General features: G+C 41.6%; 1 long non-coding RNA gene across 2 annotated transcripts; it reads right to left on the bottom strand.

Moving 5' to 3' along the window:
• Positions 1-2,904: 2,904 nt before the first annotated feature.
• Positions 2,905-18,873, bottom strand: LOC127053474 (uncharacterized). Of its 2 annotated transcripts, XR_007775040.1 has the most exons (3): positions 18,695-18,873; positions 8,379-8,502; positions 2,905-3,301 (listed from the first exon to the last, which is right to left on the bottom strand). It is a non-coding gene; the product is annotated as an uncharacterized LOC127053474 (long non-coding RNA). The 2 variants fall into 2 exon arrangements; XR_007775039.1 differs by lacking the exon at positions 8,379-8,502.
• Between the last annotated feature and the right edge of the window lie 27 nt (positions 18,874-18,900).

Below are 18,900 nucleotides of genomic sequence, written 5' to 3'. Positions count from 1 at the left end.
CTCCATCTGTCCAAATTAAAATCTCAGCCTGTCTCTTTGACAACTCCTTGTGGGTGTCCAACTGCCAGCTCAAGCTAACCATGGCTAAAACAGAGCTCTTAATTTTTCTACTCTAGCCCTGCCTGCTCCCTCTTCTCAGTTACTGTGGACAATACCACCATCTTCCCTGTTCCTCTAGCTCATAACCGCGGGAGTCATCTTTGACTCAAACCTCTCTCTAGATCCTCACATGCAAACTGGGTCTAAATCTTATGGATTCTTCCTGCATAACATGAATGATAATTGGGAGTAATTTAAGAGCATCCTACTAGATACCCCAAAAGCCCAAATCCCACAACTTGTTAAAAGCTGATCTGGTTTAGAGGGGAAGTGAAGGCAGATAAAAAAAGTAAAAAGAATATATAACAAAAGGAAGAAGGGAGAAATTGATAGTCATGAACATAAATCTGATGTTGCAGGAAATTGATAAGGGAAGCAAAGGAACACAAGAAGAAAACTATGGCTAGCGGAGTTAAGGACAATAAAAGGGAGTTTTTAAAATATATTAGGAACAAAAAGAATCCTAACAATGGTATTGGTCCAATACTAGATAGAAATGGTAGAATTATTAATGATAATGCAGAAAATACAAAAGTGTTCAATAAATATTTCTGTTCTGCACTGGGGGGAAAACAGATTATGTAGTCTCATCATATGGTAATGGTAATACATGTTAAACAGAAGGTACTAAAGTTAGACATGTTTAAATCAGAGGTCCAGATAACTTGCATCCAAGAGTTTTTGAAGAGTTGGCTGAAGAGCTTGGTAGACCATTAATCTTGATTTTCAATAAGTCTTGGAGCACTGGGGAAGTTCCAGAAAACTGGAAGAAAGGTAATGTTGTGCCAATTTTTTAAAAGGATAAACAGGATGACTCTGCTAATTAGAGGTCTGTCAGCCTGACATTGATCTCAGGGAAGATAATGGAGCAGCTAATAAGGGACTGGATTAGTAAAGAATTAAAGGAGGGTAATTGATGCATCATTTCCTTGTGGTCCCCTGTCTGTCTGTATCCACCTTTTGTCTTATACTTAGATTGGGAGTTCCTTAGGGCAGAGACTGTCTTTTTATTCTGTGTTTGTACAGCACCTTGCACAATGGGACCCGGGTCTATAACTAGGGTTCCTGGGGCTACCACAATACAAATAATAAAACTGGGTAAATATTATGCATAAATTTATAGAAACGAGATAGGAGATACCTATTAGATCATAGATCTAGTGTCTGCTGCCATTGCACAACCTTTATTGTATATACTATTCTCCGGTGCTTTGTCCACTTGTGTATGGCCCTTCAATGACACTGTAGTGTTCTACATAACCATTACTATGTAGTAATAGCAAATCTTTTAAAAACTAACTCCCTTAGTCTCTCAGCAAGGTACTTAAACATATGCCCAACTTTAAGCACATTACTGCAATGGAAGTTCTGGCATGTGTAAAGTTAGGCATGTTCATAAGTACCTTGCCTAATCAGAGCCTAAATGATCAGGGTGCAGGTTTCAGTTAACTGGATAGCTCTACAGCTGTCAGTATTGTCGCTGGGTGCGTAAGTGTTTGAATGATTGTGTCTTGAGAGGGGTTGAGTCTGATCTTGGCTGCTGAGCACCTAAAAAGCAGGTCTTAAATTGGACACCCAAAAATGGAGGCACCCAAGATCACTAATCGCTTTGCAAATGTAGGCCAAGCTGTTCTAGTGTGCTTCTGTACAACCCTTTCCCCCCACTTAACAAGTGTGGTCTCAGTTTAGTCTCTAGGTGATGTTTGTCTGTAAAACCTAACATAAAACAGGGTGAGAATAAAAGTAGCATCTAATCAGTGGAGCCCAAGTCTGGAACAGCAGGTGTGTTACTGCCCAGAACCAAGCTGTGTTAGCAGAGGTATCATTGAAAGAAAGAACAGAAGTGCCACCTGCACACTGCCTATCTGTTCTATACTTCAATCAGTTTCACAAACAATTTTTTCAGGTTGCTTCAAGATTAAAAATAGTACAATGGAGAAGGCACGTATGGAAACATTGTTCGAAAGCTAAGAATCCTTTTGTTTATAAAGCAAACCCTAACATGCTTCTCCCACTATTCTAACATTCTTCTCACTATAAATTATTATAACATGCTCCTCACACCATAAATCATTATTAATCTTTAGTTTTATTGTGATAGCACAAAGAAGTCACTGATGGATTGGGGCTGTATTGTGCCAGCCACCATACAAACACCATTTGAGTGCGGGCAGCTCTGGGATGGAAAATACACAGTTGGTATGTAGTACAGTAACAGGACACTGGAGGTGCCAGCTGAGACCAGAGTACCAGTGTGCTGAACACTGTATAAAGACATAGTAAGAGTCAATCCCTGCCCCAAAAGCCAAGACAAAGGCAGTAACCTTTAGTATCCATACAAAGAGCAGAAGCAACTGGGAGGGTCTGGTTTTTGTAGGTTTCAAAAGAATATATAAAGTGCTGTATATAGCTGGCCCAGTAGGGAAAATATTTCCTCTCTTTATTATAATTGTATGAGATGGTAGCTGAAAACCTCAGGGGTTTATATAGTGAAACGTTATCAATTGGCAGAACAAACAACTTTGCAGTTGAAAAGTGAACCCAGAATATGTAGGATTGAGAAAAGGATGAGGCAGCAGTTTTAGTCTTCAATAGTCAAACTACAAGATAACCTAAATTCACCCCATCCAAACATCTCCCACCCCACCCAAAAAATAGCTGTTTTGATTGGAAGCAGGATTAACATTGTGTAGTCTAGCCTGAATTTACAGGGCCTGATGATGTACTTACTATCTGCCCAGGCAAAATTTCCATAAACTTAAATGGCGAGTGAAGAACAGTTTAAATTAAAATAAAACCAAGTCACCCTTTCCATTCCCCTTTATTGTTTAGAACTCAACTAGCACTAGGACCACAGCGGAGTCTCAAAGTCAGGAGGTCCCTTGATTCATTCAATCTCTCTCTCTCGCACGCACAGACACACACAAACTGCAACAAGGGCAGAGGAACAAGAGAAGTCGAGGAAAGAGCTTTAAATTTTAAAGTTTGAATTTCCAAAAGCAATGGGGAAACGTGGCCGGCCGAGGAAAGAACTGAAATGCGAGGGTGATGTTTTGGATCCTTCTTTAGGTCAGCAGCAAGAAATGCCAGCAGCAGATATGTCCAGGTGCCCATTCAGTGACATTTTCAGCAGTAGTGGGGACTCCATGGAAAAGATCAACACTTTCCTGCAGAATGTGCAGATCTTGCTAGAAGCAGCCAGCTACTTGGAGAAAATCGAGAAGGAGAATAAAAGTAAGTTTTGGTTTGGTTCCCTCCCCCCTTCTGTTTTTCCTTAAAGAGGAAAAAGGCAGGAATGTTTGATGACAACAGAAAATGCGTATGAAGATGTAACAAAGAGAGAGAGCTACTTGGGTTCTGATTGCCAGATGAGGCTAAACTGTTAGTTTCATGACAACCAGACAGTGATATTCGGAGAGGGGCTGGGGGGCAAACCATTTAAAAATGCACCGAATTTCTTCATTTAAAATTATGTGCTTAGGCTAAAGTTGATTTGGTTGTTCGGTTTTTTTAGTTGTTTTTTAAGAGACTCAGGAACAGTGGTCCACAATATTATGTGTATCTATATCGAGAGAAGCATGTTTTCATCCCAGCCATAGTCCGATAAATACAAAGACAAGTGTAAAATGCATAAAAAATGAACTAAACTAGTCTTTGAACAGGGGGGTCCAGTTTGAAGCAAACTTTATGATCAAGCAGGGAGCCAAATTATAAACAGTTCGAGAGCTTAATTAAATATCTTGTGCATATTTCAACTCTCCCCTAAAGCTAAGCGAACGTTTTTATTTTCCTCTCCCAGATTTTTTAAAAGCAGTCTGATCCGAATAACAAATTAATGGGGGGGAATAATTATATGTAGTAAGGGATTTCCACCGCCACCACCTTGGGTAGTACTCGTCAGCAAAAAATAAATAATCCAGAACGATTCACACGTTTGCAACGTCTCTGAGCACAACTAATAGACAATAACAGCAGGAAATAAATAGCCTGGCTGGTGTTTAATCTAGCCTCACAACACTGAAGGTCAGCGAAGGAAGAAAATAAATGATCAGATGCACCGTGTCAGCCTCCGCAATAAAATTAAAAAAAAAATCTAATCCAAACCTTAGCTCCCTTCCGATTTAAGTTGTTGATCTGTATTTAAGGGGGGGGGGGATTGTTTGGTTTGGGGAAATGTTCCTTAGATAAAGTGTCATTCCCCCCCCCCCAATGATCTTTTCATGTTTCAATCGCAATTAAATCAGCCAAGCCTTTGTTGATCGCAGTCTCTTTTATAGTGGAGTGGGGGAACTGTGTGTGTAAATAGAGAATTGTTTCCTAAAAGGATGGTGTGATAGGGCTTTTTAAGAAGAGGGGTAATACCTTGGAATCAATGGAAGCTTGATGCTGGAATCAATCAATGGAATCAATGTTAGCTAATGCCTTGGCATCAATGGAAGTAGTTCTTACGGGGGGAGGGGAAGTGCAACAAAAGCAGTTTCGTCTCCCAAAACAAGGGGTCATATATTGATCCAGGGCCGTTTTACCAGTTTAGGGGAGTCACCAAAGTGGGGAAGGATAGTGTAGTTAACTGAGGGACACGTCCTTGTTTTCCTTTCTCTCTCCCCTACGCATGGGGACAGTCACGTAGGCAAGCAGCAAAACTAGCCAGGTTGCCAGCAGAAAAACGTGCGAGGTGGATGTCGCTATAAAGGACTTGGCTAGAGCGAGGTTAATCACTTTATTGGTCACCTCATTTCATTAGCGCAGGTGGTAGTGCAAGTAACTAGAATAACTGGATCAGACCTGCTTCCCAGTCTCTGAATCAGGGCAAATTGCATGCAGCTCTCTACAACACACACTAAATATCCACCCAGGCACTTATTTTTTACCCTGTTTTAATCATTCCTCTTTCTTCATTTTGTTATGACTGTCAAAGCATAATGGGAGAGACACAGACTGAAGAAGGATCGATACATTTGTACAGCTAGGCTCCAGAAATATGGACTTGAGATACAATTGAAGCGACAGAATTCCCCTCTGATGATATTCCTTTTCTGGTCTCTGTCTCTCTCTGGCATGATACCATGCAAAATATTGCTACAGCCCCTGTCTGCTGAGAGATCTGGTGCATCTCCTGAAGGGCTGTATGAATTATCTAGTATTATGCATTTTGAAATATTAAATGTTAAACTGCGGTCAGAAAATCCCACCTCCATCCCTAATACCTCTTTGGAGCGGGGAGAAGGTATCTGCAGATAAAGCCTGCATTAAAGAGTTAAATGTATTCTGCATGCTATGGGGAAATGGCTTGCTTAACATCCTAATATGTGGCTAACAGTTTTCAAAAAATACTTTTTTAAAACAGGAGCCATTCTTTTAAAAGGGGGCATTGTTGAATTAGTATTTTTTAAAAATACACACAAAAATCCCCTCTGTATTTACAACTGCAATCAGTACATATGATTTAAGAAAACCCAAAGCAACTACCCTTTGTGTGTCAATGCCTCAGATGATGAAAAGAGAGTGAATTGTTTTTTTCTGTGGTTGGTTCACTCTGCTCTGTTTGCTCAGGTTGGACATTAAATGAGGCTGGCCAGTTTCACTGCTTGTTCCTGATGCACTAGCCCAGTGCAGCAAATGTTTGGGGTTGCAAGGCTCCCAGGGAAATGTTTTCATCTACACGGAAGTCAGGGGTCACTGAAACATATGTGTATATATATTTTCTAAGCTGGAGGGTTTATTATTTTTTAAAAAGACATAAACATTGGGCCTCGGCTACTTGACTGTGTCCTTTCCTGTCCTACTCCTTCCCCAAAGTTTATTTTGAGGCCACAATCCATCCTGCTGCTGCCACCCCAGGTGCACTCTGTCTCCCTACCTGCATCACACAGCCAGCTCCCCTCATCAGTTGATCATAGGCTCCTCCTCCCAATAGGAGCCACATGGTTTCCACATGGAGACAAACTCCTCTCATCTGACTGGACATGACCGAACTTAGCAGGCGTGGTTCAGGCTGGCCTGTCTGCCAATGGGAAGCGCCTGTGTCCTCCCTGACGTCACGCGTTGCTGAGCCTGCAGCTTAGGTGGCACTAGCAGCAGAGCAGGGTACTTGCTGGGAGTTAAGTATCAGGGGGTAGCTGTGTTAGTCTGTATCCACAAAAACAACAAGGAGTCGGGTGGCACCTTAAAGCCTAACAGATTTATTTGGGTATAAGGTGCTACCAGATTCCTTGTGGTTTTTGCTGGGAGTTATAGTCAGATGTCACAGTCGCTGCTTAAAGTGGCAGGCACAATCCTGAACATTGTACTGCTAAGTTGGCTTTGCTGTCAGAAGGGAATGATGGGCGACTGCCGAGGTGTATCCCAGCCCCATCCTGTTCTGTACAGCAGGTTAGGACCGTCAAGATCTACTTGGGCCTTCATATTAGTACAAAACAGGCGACGAAATGCCTTTTGTGGTACAGCTGGCCTGTGTCCTTTTATGCTTGTGCAACAAATTGTGTTTATGCACCCTGTGTGTGTGCAAATGGTTCTTCCTCAAATGCACGATGTTCTTGTACTTCCGTTGGACGCGTCTTAGGGGGAGGGGAGAGTGAACTAGTTACGATTTTTTGCAGAGGGAGAAAAATAGAGCACCCATCTAGTGGGGGGTCTTTTTCCTCTCTCGTCAGAGATGATCAGGAGAGCCATTTAGGGAGGGCGGAGGGAGGGAGCACCTGCCCCATCCTCCCCCTGAATTTCGTACACATTTGGGTGAAGTTTGCAGTAGGAGGGAAGATGCTGCCCCGCCCCTCCCCTCCGCCCCGTCTGCAGTAGCTCTCCCCTCCCCCGCTGCTGGCTAAGCTGCTCTGACCAGGAGACTGCCTCCTGATCTGCTGTGTAGCGTTGGTGTTCCCCTCCCCGTACCCAGTCTCCGCTGGAGTGGGGATACAGGGAGCCTATCTGTGCTGGTTGCTGCCTGGGGCTCATGAGTGGGTGTTGGAGGGGCTGCTATACTGAACAAGCCTTCAGACTCCTGAGAACTCAGCTTAAAGAGACAGTGCACTGACATACTCAGACACGTACACAATCTTCTTCACACATCCCTCCACTCTCTCTTTCACATACAGAGTCTCTCTGACACTCTACACACACACACACACACACACACTGTTGTTACTTGGTACTACCTGTCAAAATGCACAATGCAATTTATTCTCTGTAACAGTATTCTTTCAAAGTTCATTAAGGATTACAGTACTGTTATTTTTCTGACTGGTGTGTGCATTTCATAATTTTATTTCTATATTATGTTTAAATTTAATTATTTGAATAGCCAGTTCTAAAATGCCTAACCTGTCCTAGATGGAGTAATTATTATTACTTTTATTACCATATTGTGCTTTGTTGTTCATTATTTAAAATGGTACAATCAAATAACAGTATCCTTCTAAAATGTAAATTTAGCTTGTAATCACCTTAGTAGTACCAGTTTAAAAAAATAGCTAGTAAACACATAACTTTAGACACTGTGCAGGTGGTTGCTTATTTTCAAATTGTAGATGTAGTTATATCTGTAAAATAACTTAAAATTCATACAAAAATAAATATGGTTCCAAGTCTGATACTAATAGTAATGATGGAATCAAATGTTAATGAGTCACATATATGACTGTGATTGGTAAACATACATGCCAAAATAATTAATAAATTTCCATTCTTAATAAAAGAGGAAAAAACCTTAGAATCATAGAATTATGTTAAAATTAAATAAAAATGTTTTTAGTGGAATGAAAAACAGTTGATTAAAATAGAGTATATAATGGCAGTAATAGAGTGTGTCTGTTAGAGAAAGTAAGATTTTATTTATTTCTACTAAAGATAATATACAAAGTATCAAACTTAGGTTTCTGATATCTGTAGTAATGATCCAAAACTGGTATCTCAAGGCTTAGGAATATCTTGCTATATTATCTCCTGATTGTTCTAAATTTACATATGAATTTAAAATATGGCATTAATTGGTGTTTGTATATATTTTCCTTTCCTTATATAGGAATTAGATACAGTGCTCCTGTCAGTTAATTTCTAAGTTATTATCAGCAAAAAAACTACAGTTTTGGGCTGTCTGAGTAGCCCTTGGAATCATGGTTAAAGTTGCCCGCCCCTACTCGAGTAGTACGCCTGGACATGATCATCATTTTAAGACTCAAAACTAAAGTGTCCCCCCTCTTTACAAAATCTGCTGTGCTTTCCATTTGTTTTAATTTTGTGACGCCATTACAATGCTTGTGAATGGAACTGTACAAATGAATTACCGTATATTTTCGTTGAGAAGACTGCTCTTATTAGTGGTCACTGTCATTAAGCAGCTGCACATTTGCCATGGATTTTTTACTATAAGATGCCATTGTTTAGTAGGCACAGTTTTATCCATATAAGCTGCAAAATAAAACGATCATGTTTCAGAGAAGCTGCCTTTCTATCAAAGCCCCAGGGGGCATTAATTGAAAGCTACAGCTTCTAAGTGCTAAAATATGGTTTTGCTAATAATAAATGAAAGAACAAAGTGCATATTCATATTTTAAATAGATAAAATCACTTATTTCTTTACATGTCTCTACAAATGACAAAACATCTGGATATATAAACAATCTAGATATCAAGTAGAGGAAACCTACACAGTACCTTGCAAGAACAATTTCCTTATGTAAAAAACCCTGAGGATGACTATTATGCTGCTTTTTTAAAAATAACAACAAAAAACCCAGGATCTATCTTAAAGGGACACTGTCAACATTACGTATTTTTAAAACAGATATTTCCTTACTCTTGTGGCTCATAAAACCTAGTGGTTGGGGTGTTTTTTGTTTGTTTGTTTTTATTCCCCTCCTCCTCTTTTTTTGTAATTCTTATCAATTTTCTTGTTTAGTTTCTGCATTTCACTCGGCTGGGAACATGAAAATGGACAGGTCAGTTTCCCTCTCTCAAGCACCAGCTTGACACAAAACTGGAGGACATAGGTTGGAGGAAATCTGATAGGGAATATTTATATCCAGACAAAAAACACAAACACAAACCAACAACCAAAGGGAAAAAAACCCGTTTTCATTGAAATTTTCCATAATATTAATAATCATGAAAATATTTCTACCACTAGTAGTAGGTTTTGCAAAAACTTTCCATTTTTTATATTTAAAATGTTTAAATTTCAGGCCTAAACTCCCTTTCAATAAATGGTTCATTATTCAAGAACTGCAACAACCTTGTGCTGTATTCTATTTGCAGTTTAAAATACGACTGTCATAATACTGCTGGATTGTGCAGTTAGTGTGTTGCTCTCAAACAAAGAAAAAGGCTACCTGAATTAGGAGATGAACTCTCAGCATTACAGGCCCTAATATACTAAAGAAGGGGTATAGCAGGAAGAGATGTATCTAAAACTATATTCTCAGTCTTATTGGACAGGGATTTATGGTCTCAACTCATATTATTGCACCAAAATGATCCTATGCTCTTTAGCCTGCCAAAGCAGGAACTATTACTCTGTGCACCCTTTGCTGACCAGCTGACAAAGGCGTTGGTGATGTCTGCTCATGTATCTTCACAGCCTATACACACCAACCAGCAATAGCATAGGTGAAAAGTGCAGAAAGTGTGATGCTAATGATGGATATTGCAGCAAAACTCAAGGTAATGAACATCAACGTCTCCCCTTCCCTGCATTATGCTGATGTCACTGGACCTCTCCCACTCTTTTTGACCAGATTGTTATTATTTAATGGTTATATTATGCTAGCCTCTAAAGGACAACTAGGTCATAGCCCCGTTGTGCTAGGTGCTGTACAAACATATAGAGTGACAGTCCCTGCCCCCAAAAGCCCACCCACTAAAAGATTAGGCATAGCAGATGGATGAGACAAACAAACAGACCAGAGTGAGTGAAGGAGATGGGATGATAAAAAATAATAGGAATTCTTGGCCAGTCAGGAGCAGTAATCATAACTCACCATCTACGTAGCTGTTATCAGGTGGCAGTTTTCTCTGTGTTATTGCAGAGGTGCATTTTGAGGGGTGCATGAAGGAGGGTAAGGTGGTGGATCTATGGATTTTGCTGGGAATTTTTCTCATGTGAAAGGGGAGAAAGCGTGATGGTGCTTGTGGGAGAGGTGGAGAGGCAGGTGATGGAGGCTGGCATCATGGGCAGAGTGAAGGGCAGGATAAGACAGGCACTACATTGTGAAGGGCTTTGAAAGTAATAAGACAAGGACAAGAAGTTTGCATCTGCAGTGGAAGAAGGGAAGCCAATGGGAGGGAGTTTAATAGAGGGTAGCATGCTCAGTGCATGAGCCAAGAAGATGACCTCAGCAGCAGCAAGATCAATTTTGCCAGTTATTCTTCTCTGTCATCATCTTCCCTGCCTGATATACCAAGCTAATTAGTGCTTAACTAATCATTACATGGACTTAAAACACTGTCACAAACTTTCTTCACAGGGGATTAATAATTCAGGGATATGGAGCCTTTAACCTGTAGGACAGGTTGGTAGTATGCTAGCAGTTCAGTGGCCTATGAGAAATGAGTTGATGGTTTCTCTGCAGTTCTTCCTAGACATGTTTATAATCCCAGACACCATCACCATGGTTGTGATTAATAGCCGAGGAATCAAGGATCAAATGGGTCATGTGGAGATGGTACTGCCTGTTTATTCCCACTGATGATCTTTTCAGGTCAGAGATGAGGTGTCCATGGAGCAGTACTGAGATGTTGGCATCACCATTACCTGAGCTGCATATGTCCTGGGGCTAACTAGAGAGCTCCACAGTCCAGCACCTGTCACCAGCATTAGAATCCCTTCCAGTAGTTAAATTCACTTTACCTTATCAAAGATCTTAACTCTCCACAAAACAATGTGCATGAGGCAGCCATGTTAGAGTGTGCTATTGCTTCATTAGAAAGATCTGTTTATCCATTTAAAACACTGTATTTGAACTGTGAATATAATTGAGCTGTTGTTTTTCCAACCGGGCTTTGGGAAATGAGTCACACTGCTGACTGGCTGTTTGGCATAGTTCTCACTACACCACCACCAAAAACTCAGGACCAACACATCTCGGTACGGGTTTCAAGATGACCTGTTCCTAGGAAGTTAACCTTGGTTTGAAAGGGGCAGAAACCTTCTGTGAAAAATGCCAATGGCTATTTTCAGAAATCAAAGGCCTGCTAAGGGCAATCCTGTTGGCATATTGTAAACTCTGGAACTCTACATTAAAGACAATGACAACTGGAAATAAATTACAGCACCCAAAAGTGGCTGAAGGATTGAGGCAATAACTGCTCTGGATTGTGGAATAAAAAGACCGTTAGGACACAGAGTGAATTAAAATGATCTGTGTTCAACAACATGCACCCAGCTCTGCACTAGCATGTACACATGGGACTCCTCCTGATGTCAATAGGAGTCGCACAAGCATTCAATGACCTCATTTGATATAATGTCCACATATGTAATAGGTACAGAACACAGTATATACTATGCTTATTACACAAATGGCTACCTGTTGCCCAGCTCCTTTTCAAAGGCTTGAGTGCAAGTGAACACTTTTTTGGGACACTAACGTCCTTGTTTGGATGCCTTGCAGAGGTATTCATTCATGGGACAGTTGACTTTATCCTCTGGCAGAAAATAACTACAACTTACTATAAGCCTGGCTTTCAGTTGCTAGCTATGTTTACTGACCTTGCATGCTGGGAATGGCTAACGAGTGACCTCAGAATTGTCCCTAGCTATTGAACAGCAATTTAAGGTGGAGGAAAATTGATCCTTGAAGGTGAATCAACACCATCTTTTTAATGCAACTCCTCCCACTGGCTGTTAATCCTTTTATCATACAGAGGTAATGATGCAAATACGTATTGCCAAGCTGTACTTAGCAAAGACAGAATTTTTAACTTCACTGTGTGCACCACTCCCACTGAATCAATGAGAGCTTTACGTATGGATCAAGGGCAGTGAATGTGGTCTTAGAACTTAAAGCAGTATAGTCAATGGAGTAGTACAGAGCTCTTCTTCCAGCCAGCTAGGAAGGAGTCTCCATCCATTCCTCCCAGATTTTGATCTGGCCACAGTGATTTATGCATTGGTCACCTCCAGGTTGGATTACTGTGCCTCACTCTGCCTGGGCCTTTTAACAAAGTTCATGAGGAGGCTACAGCAAGAGAAATACAACAGGGCACTCAAAGGTAAAATCCTAAACCAAGACCACTGCAAATTGATCATACTTCTCAATGGTAAAGCATTTTGAGAACCTCTAAAGAAATGCCCTATTTACTCATATTCAGAGAGGTTAGCTTCCTTGCATCTTACATTAGGCTTTCGCTTCTTGGATATAACATCCTTTTTTAAGCAAGATCCTGCTCTTACCTAGCTTTGCAGTTGGATCAATCAAGGCACAAGTCAATCAAGTGACTTGACCAAAGTCATGAGGTGAGTTATGGACTCATCTTGGATTAGAATAACCTGTGGAGGAGTGCAAGTCTGAAAGCAAAGCATCCTTCTCCAATCTACCTAAAAGTGGCAGCTGAAAAGCATATCTGGCTTTGGGGGTTTACTTACTGACCTGCTGTGAGATATCCTATTGACACTTTGGCCTGGATCCTTATGCTTCTAACTGCCACAGAAATCAACCTTTGAGGAGCTGAGCTTTTCTGCCTTTTCCAGTCAAAATGTACAGAATTAGATTTCATGTTTAGGTCCAACAGCGTTGTTTTTTTTACCTCTTTACAACTGCAGCCTGTTGGAGGGACAGAGTATCACAAGTAGTGTAACTCAGAGGAGACTCAATCCTCTTCTGAGAGGGGATTCAAACAGATCTGGTGAAGCTGTTTGTGTCATGCCTTGCAAGAGAATGTTCAAGAGTGGAAACACAAACCATATTTTAAGGGCACCGTAAGTCCTTTATTGAATGCACTGCAACAACTAGAGGGGTGCAGGTGGCAGGCTGTGCTTGAAAATCCTCCAGTCAGGTGAGAGAAATTCTGCTTCAGGCAGTGTTCAAAGCTATCAATAAAAGAGCGATGATTGTGTAGTTATGGTCCTCACTGGCATGCAGGACAATTGGATGTTAGTCCTCCTGGTCTCTTCTTCTGCAGGCTACCAAGAGCTGTAAGTGCTACAGAGCTAAGCCCCTCAAACATTTTGTGTTCAAGCCCTATTGATCACCGGTGACCCTTCTGGATCCTGTCCACTCCTCCTTGGGCACAAGGGTGGTGATTCTAATATAATGCTTCAAAGGCAGGATTAAAAATTGCAAAGGATTGGTAGGAGCTCAAAATATTACCCCTTTACTCTTGCAGAATATGTATTGTTAAAATACAGAGGAATAGTTATATGTTAGCTATGGCAAACGAGAAATGTACATATATAATGTTGCCATTTCTGTGGTCTTTCTGGAGATTGCAATAACTATGGAGAGAGAAAGGGTTAATAAAATAAAAAAATATTCAGGGCAGGGATGGAACACCAGTTGATTTTAATAAAAAAATAACAGCCCATGTTTAAGATTTTTTTCAGGTTTGCAAAGTACAGTATTTTCTAGGGCCTGTGGTCTAGTGGTTAGAGTTAGGGCTCGGGTATCAAGCTTCATGAGTTTTATTCCTGATTACACTACTGGCTGAGTGTGTGACCTTCAATAAATCATATAACCCTTCTGTGCCTCAGTTTACCCGTCTGTAAAACGGGGAGAAGAAAATCTAAAGCCATGGGATCTTTTGAAGCTTAATTACTTATTGTAAAGCACTAAGAGAGTCCCTCATGGAAGGTGCTACATTAGGTCAAAGTATTAAGTATTGTTACTATAAACTACATCTATTTTATTTGATAAAATAGTAAAGCAGCATTTCAGATGTAAATATTAACTGATTCCTGCACTGCAGATTTCTTCTTGGATTTAAATTGTTGCTAAGAAGGAGGGAAAGGTCATCAGGGAGATGAACAAATCCATTATTAAGGCTGGAAATGGAGGGCTGCTGAAGTGCCATTTAATAAAATGTAAAAAAATCCTTTCTAAAGGGTTAAGCTGCAGAACACAATGAAAGTGAATCACAGCTGCCAGAGGAGATGCCAAGCAGCAAGCACTTATAACTAGAAAACTGTACTTATAGATCATCCTGAGCCACTAAATTAAATAATCTCACTGTCCCCTAAAATACCCTTTCCTCTTTCCCTCCCCAGCTTTGCATGTGTATTGCTTGATTACATTTTAATTTGACTCTGGATTTTTAGTTGGTATCAATGTATATGACATCAAGCAGCCCTAACCCTCTCAAGGAAGCTGCCTCTTGTCATTCATTTCCCACCCACATTTGTCTCTATCTTGTACATATCTGGCATTTTGTAGACTGACCCTACCCACAGTAGAGCTTGAGATGACAGCTGAAATACTCTTCAAATGCTTCTGTAACACAGCTTGCATACTTCTCGAATGCTCCTCATTCTGAAGGATGTCCTGCGTTTTTAGCCCCAAATTTACCTTTACCATGCACAGATCTTCCGTGGTCTTTCTCTCAGGTTAATTTTAAGTTATTAGCATTAGAAATACTGTCTTATGACACTACTGCACTCTTTTGTTTCTCTTATTTTGTCTTTGCTCCCACTTTATGGAACATGGATTTCAAGTGATTGAGAGAGAAGTTTGTGTCCACACGTGCCACACTACCCCCTTTGCAACCTATCACTGGCTCCCCATTTTAATTCAACAGCGTTCTCTTAGAGGCACTGTAAGTCCCACCGTGGGCAATCTGAAAAGAGGCTCACCGTGAATGATGATAAAGGCCTGAGTCCTGCAATCAGACCAGTGTAGGACGACTCCTGCACTTGTATGGAACTCTAATGAATTTTGCATAGATATAGGAATCCAGATTAATGGAACAGATTCCAGAATCAGGGCCACAGAAGGTGAAACTGGGCATGTTATTTGTTTCTTAAGGGTCCTACCAGCAACCAGCTGAAGTGATCAGAGGAGCTCTGGGGGCACTAAACCAATGCAAAATGGTATGGGAAAAATTCTCCTAGATATGTTTAGACAACCAAGAATCAAGATGCTGAATTATCTGATACAGTGAGATACTTCTTTAAAAAAAGTAATATTATTTAAAAAGTCCTGATTTTGGTCATGCAGTAGAGGGTCATAGTACAAGACCATAAAAAAGAGTTAGATCATTGAGGTCATATGCTTGTGAGATCGAGGATGTAATCACCTGATGGAGGAACCCTATAAGATATTGAATTGATACTACATTTGACCTGAGGCAAAAAAAACTATTTCAAAGTAATTTAACAGAGAAACAACAGAGCCCTTTCCCCTTTAGATTTTGCTAGACTTATTTGGAGGTTAGGGAGCAATATGATAAGTAAAAAGTGGCACTGCCTAGCTCAGGAATGTTGACGGGTGAAGAACATTTTGCTAACTCTCATGATATTTGCTGTTTTTGTTATAGCCCCAGCTCCTGGAGTCAGGTGATGATGTGAGAATCTCAGCTTTCATTTAAAAAATGAATGGCCTCCTGGTTGTGGAGGAAAGCTTGAAAATGTGACTTAGATGCATCCTAAAGACTCAGAAAGCAAATGAAAATAAGTCATTAAAAAACAACATGATTTTTACACCATTCTAATTGGGGGGGGAAGTGTCAGAGTGATGACTTTTGGATGTTTGGGGTTGGCAATACTGCATCTGCTCTCTGCCATGTCTCTCATTTTGGGTCTTTGTTCAACTTCCAAGGCTGGTGTCACACGTTCAGTCATTAGCAGATTTCAAGCTCCACCATAGTAACCTTAAAAGATGCTGACAGAGTTTCAAGTCCTGCACGCTTACCATGATCGTTTGTCACTGTTTACAGAAAGGGAAACACTAAAATATATATTTTTAAGTGCACTGAGTACAATACAGAATGGGCTGCAGAGCCTGTGCAGCAGTGACTCTCTCCATGGTCTGTTTCACACTGCTGCTATTTAACATTTATATAGTGCTTCAAATGTACAAAACACTGTAATATCATTATGTAGTGCTACTTTGCTCTTCCGTGTCACCTTTTATACATGGATCTCAAAGAACTTTACACACATCAAAGAACTAAGCCTCTCAGAGCTCTATATGGTAGGTAAGGGCCCTTGTCTATTCTACAAATGGGAATGAGGGACGGAGCAACCAGTTAACCAATGTCATGCAGCAAGCCAGTCGTATCAGAGCTGTGACTAGAACCCTGATATCCTGACACACAGACACGTAGGCTAAACCTGTTTTGTATCTAAGTAGCAGGGAAGCTGAAAGGTATGAAGAAAAGGGCTATTAAAAAACACCAACAACAATAAAAAACAACCCTGACGGGGTCCTGCATCTTTGGTTCAGATCTAAATTCCTCTTATTATAAAATACTAGATCAACCACTCTTGGCCTGATTCTTCATTGTCTTGTACCTTGCAGTATTTCAGAGCTGCCCAGAGCAGATGTAAAATGCTACCATTCTGATTTAGTAGCATTCTGAACCCACTTTGTACACTCTGCTTTAGTGGTGTTATAGCAGTTGGCCTACTAATGTGCAATATTTGGAGTGTTTTTAAAGGCAGGGACACGGTTGCCTGAAAGTCACTCCTGTCTGGTGTTTGTTATGTGGCCTATGTGAAATGAATTTGTGATTCTTAGTCAAATTTCGCAATGCACAAGAAGAGCTGTTCAGTTCCTTGCTCTAACAGAGGCTCCCTGTGTGATGTGTCATGTAAGCCTCTACCTTCCGAGCTGCTTCCTTTCAGCATAACCCTGTGTCTGCGTGGATCCCTACTAGGTTCTGCCCATTCAGAGCAGTTTGTAGAATCAGTCTTAGCCCTGGTCTACACTACGTGTTTAGGTCGAATTTAGCAGCGTTAGAGCGATTTAACCCTGCACCCGTCCACATGACAAAGCCATTTTTGTCAACTTAAAGGACTCTTTAAATTGATTTATATACTCCTCCCTGATGAGGGGATTAGCGCTGAAATCGACCCTGCTGGGTCGAATTTGGGGTAATGTGGATGCAATTAGATGGTATTGGCCTCCGGGAGCTATCTCAAAGTGCTCCATTGACCACTCTGGACAGCACTCTTAACTCAGAATCACTGGCCAGGTAGACAGGAAAAGCCCTGTGAACTTTCAAATTTCATTTCCTGTTTGGCCACCATGGCACGCTGATCAGCACAGGTGACCATGCAGAGCTCATCAGCACAGGTGCCCATGGAGTCCCAGAATCACAAAAGAGCTCCAGCATGGACTGAACCAGAAGTATTGGATCTGATCGCTGTATGGGGAGATGAATCTGTGCTATCAGAACTCCATTCTAAAAGATTAAATGATTAAGGACAGCCAGACACCAGGACGGTTAGAAGAGCGCAGCAGGGTGCGCTGTGCATCAGAGAAGCTTTGAAAACTAGTTTCATAACTGGCCAGACTATGGCGTGAAAGTTCTGTTTGTTTCTTCTTGATGAAAACCTGCCGCCTTGGTTCACTCTCCTTTCCTGTAAGCCAACTGCCCTCCTCTTCCCTCTTTGATCTCCGCTTGTCATTGTTTCAAATTCATGCACTCTTTATTAATTCATCACACAAATGAGGGGATAACTGTCAAGGTAGCCCGGGAGGGGTAGGGGAGGAAGGAAGCACAAGGGTGGGGTAGTTGTAGGGGTACCCCCTAGAATGGCATGCAGCTCATCACAGAAGCGAGATGTCTGAGACTCTGACCCGGAACTGCAGTTTGCCTCTCTAGTTCTTTGGTAGGCTTGCCTGATATTCCAGGCAGGGCTGAATCTCCAAAAGTCAACACTAGTCTCGGTACTGTGGATGCACTCCGCCAACTTAATGGTCTTAAGTAGGGACCTGCACAATTGACGGTATCAAATTGATTTCTAAAAAAATCAACTTATATTAAATCGACCTAATTTTGTAGTGTAGACATATCCTAAAACACTTTGAGCCTTGGTTTCCTATCTGTACAACCCTTCTCCTACCCTGTGGCACTCTTGTCTATTTAGAATATACACTAAATGGATGAATTTATTTGGGCATAAGCTTTTGTGGGTAAAAAACCCACTTCTACAGATGCCAGCGGACGCCTCACTGTTTTTGTGGCTACAGACTAACACGGCTACCCCTCTGATGCTAAAGGGGTGGAAGATCTTTTACTTGGTGTATGCTGCACTGCCAACTCCATTCATGCACCAGACCCCCCACTTCTGTGAGACTGGATTAAAAATCACAAATGTTTTAAAAAATAAGTGTGGGGGATTTATTTACCTTTTAGCTTTAAGGAGGGACTATTTTCAAACTCTTCTCTTCCTCCTCCTGCAGAAGGGCCAGACGCTTTTATTTTTTAAATTAAAAAAAGGCAAACTGTGAGTCTCACGTCATCCCAGGACTCCGGGAGTTGGTGCTTTAAGAAAACCAGTCAGCACCGCCCTTCTGGGCACAGCCCCTAGCACGCGAGGCAGCTAAACAATGCAATGTAGGGAGAAGGAAGGGGCAAATCCTGGCTAGAAAACCGATTGAGACCCTGGCTGCTGTCATCCCTGTTGCCGGCCTCAGCAGCGCGCGGGCCCCAGAGCAGGTTTTACCTTCTGGCCCGCCTCGAAGCGGGGCTGCCTGAGGCCCATCCGTGGGGTGATCCTGCCGGGGCTGGCCCGTTCCACGGGCACCAGACTAACCTGAGATTAAAGCGCCTGATGGCCGCTGAGGGGCAGCGCGCGCCACCCTCCCCTCGGCAGGCGCGGGAACGCGCAGCCCGGCCAACGGCCGCCCGCGCGGGTCTGACTCCGCCCCG

This window comes from Gopherus flavomarginatus, chromosome 6, assembly GCF_025201925.1.
Source record: "Gopherus flavomarginatus isolate rGopFla2 chromosome 6, rGopFla2.mat.asm, whole genome shotgun sequence".
NCBI classification, from domain to species: Eukaryota; Metazoa; Chordata; order Testudines; family Testudinidae; genus Gopherus; species Gopherus flavomarginatus.
This window is presented reverse-complemented; position numbering and strand designations above follow the sequence as displayed.